The 2,544-nt window shown below is 41.2% G+C and overlaps 1 protein-coding gene across 5 annotated transcripts in view; it reads left to right on the top strand.

Annotated features, from left to right (window-relative positions):
- Positions 1 to 864: 864 nt before the first annotated feature.
- LOC109374958 (LON peptidase N-terminal domain and RING finger protein 2-like) overlaps positions 865 to 2,544 on the top strand; it is a 25,256-nt gene continuing 23,576 nt past the window's right edge. For 4 of the 5 annotated variants that reach the window (XR_002122496.1, XM_019630003.1, XM_019630004.1 and 1 more), the window contains exon 1: positions 865 to 983. The gene's annotated coding sequence lies outside the window, so the exon portion shown is untranslated. Of the gene's footprint in view, positions 1,223 to 2,544 lie in introns of all 5 variants that reach the window. The other variant, XM_019630002.1, reaches the window with a different exon arrangement.

The raw sequence follows: 2,544 nt of genomic DNA, 5'->3' as shown, positions 1-2,544 counted from the left end.
ATTTGGACAAACTCCCTGAGGAAAATATGGCTGCCAATGCATGTGGGTCCCCCTGAATAAGTCCCTCTAAGTCCTGAGAAGGGGCTCCCAGCTAAGGCGTGGCTCCCCTGCCACACACCTGAAAATGAAATCTCCCAAAAAAATCTCACTTATTTAAACAAAGGACCCAATAAGTCTCCCATTAGCAATGAAGTCTACAAGGACAAAGGTTCTAACTGAGTTAGTATCAGAGCAAACCTACTGGAAATAGTCCATCTTTCTTATATATGCACAAAGAACCCAGGATCAACGAGAAAAAGTCCAACAGAAGAAAAAGACTAAAATAGATACTGACAACAACTGATCACCATGGAAATGTAGCACATGATCTAGTAAAACACATAAACCACAGTATGTTTAATAATTTGAGAAAATATTGCACCCATAAAACAAAAACCATGTTGGAAAATAGTCATCCATACTGCAATTCATTAATTTCTCTTGTGGTACTTTGTATATTCACTTATGGTTATTTCCGGTCCTTGAAGAGAGGAATGTGGTAGTGACCTGTGTTTATGGAGTGAATTTAAAGTTGGTAGGCAACCAGCTCTCTTAGCGTGCCCCTTGGAACTGCTTTGGGCTCACATTCCAGGTGGGGTGATGCCTGTGTTCTGACAGTAGATCCTATTAATGAGACATTCATGTTTGCTCAGTGTCTAAGGTGGCAGAGCTCCAGTCGTTCTTGGTGGGCTTTTGTTTCTTCTGCTTAATAGAAAAGTAAAACTAATTGTTTTAGTGATTTTTTTCCAGGCTGTTCTTATGTAAGTATACGTATAACCATGCCATTTTAAACATTATATCTAATCTTTTGATAAATCTAGGGACATCATGTGAAAGCTCAGGCTCTTTCTGGATTGGGAAGAAGTAAGGAAGTGTTGAAGGAATTCCTCTGCTGCCTGATTTTGAATCCTGAATGTAACTCAGTGAAGAAAGAAGCTCAGAAGGTGTGATTTCCTATAAATGACTTTTCCATTGTCTTATTTCCAGCCTTCGTGCCCATGCTGAGTAACTCTTGTATGTAAAATGAACAAAAATATAATTCCGAATATTTATGACAATGTGATATTGTCAAGCCCACAAGATTTATGCATTCAGTAACTCTCATCCACTGATGAAGCAGAATGGTCCTGAGATAACCAGTATACACACATCTCAATTCTGCTGAAATCATGACACGTCTTAGGTGAGACAAGGTTGATGTATGTGGCTGGGGAGGCAAAGTGTTGCTCCCTAAAGTCTGCAATTTTAAGTGTTATAGTTTGTGTAGGAGCCCTGTTGAAGACATTGTGATATATGCAAAGTAGAGCAATTCAGCTTTGTAGGTTGATTCAACCTTTCAGTGAAGCTTCACCAGCACGATGCAGGAATAGCTGCTCTTTTATGCAGATCATTAGCCCAGCCTTATTAGAGGCCATTGTCACACTTAATGTAGGAATCTACTCTGTAGAGAAGCCTATGTCATAGTGACACAGTCTTAGCACTGCCAGTGACCAGGAGCTCTTGTTTTTATGTGTTTCTCTATTTTAACACTATTTATTGCCAACTTCTACCATACATTATTCTGTCATTTCCACTTGACAGTTCTAGTGCAGTTTTATTTTCTAGAGCAAGAGAAAATGATTCTGTTCTTCTTTCTTCATTTTAAACCATCTTAGATATTTGAGAGCAGCTGTTGCCTTTGCCTTAAGTCATTCTTTGGGCCAAACATCCTTTTCCTATCAACAGGGTTGGTGAGGGTTTGCCTCTGGGTGCATTCTAATGTACCCCAAATTTCAGCATCTGTATCCAACAGCTACAGGTGGTGAACTTTTACCTTCCCTTGTGTTCACATCATGGGGTGTGTTTATTTTTAGCAGGATACCATCACACCATTTGGCTTTTATTTGAACTGGTAGCCAAGACAACTAGATTGTTTAAATGAGAACTTTCTAGCAATATTTTTTATCCTTTCCTTGTGCGGTTGATTGGTCTTTGTTAATCCTGTTAAATTGTCTCTTGTTGGCTTTGGCCATTGTTCCAACTTGTCAAAATAATAGTGGTCTCCAATTCTGCTATTTTAACCATCTCTGCCTGCTTTGTCCCACCTGCAAATTTCACGAGAATCGTCAAACATGTCTCATCTCAACTGATCTTTACAGCAGCATCATGAGGAGTTCAGCCTGAGCTCAAGGAGGCTAAGTAGATTCACAGAGGTCCCAGGACCAGAAGTTAGGTCTTATGGGTTCTTATCTGCCTGGTGCTTTTTCAGACGTGATGTTTTTCCCTCTAGCAGCCTGTGGCTGGTAGAGACCGTCTTATCACAGGCAGTGCTGAAATGATAGGAGCTTGTTGATGCCCAGGAAACGTGGTACCCTCCCTGGCAGCCCCCCACAGCCCTGCTGAAGCTCCTCAGAGCCAGTGCTGAGGACACCAGTCCCTGCTGAGCTGCTGTCCCTCACATCTGCAGAGGTCACGGGTTGTGGTGTACTCATCTGTCACATGAACAGCAGTGGAGATTCTTTGTTA

This window comes from Hipposideros armiger, unplaced genomic scaffold (assembly GCF_001890085.2).
Source record: "Hipposideros armiger isolate ML-2016 unplaced genomic scaffold, ASM189008v1 scaffold_879, whole genome shotgun sequence".
NCBI classification, from domain to species: Eukaryota; Metazoa; Chordata; class Mammalia; order Chiroptera; family Hipposideridae; genus Hipposideros; species Hipposideros armiger.
This window is presented reverse-complemented; position numbering and strand designations above follow the sequence as displayed.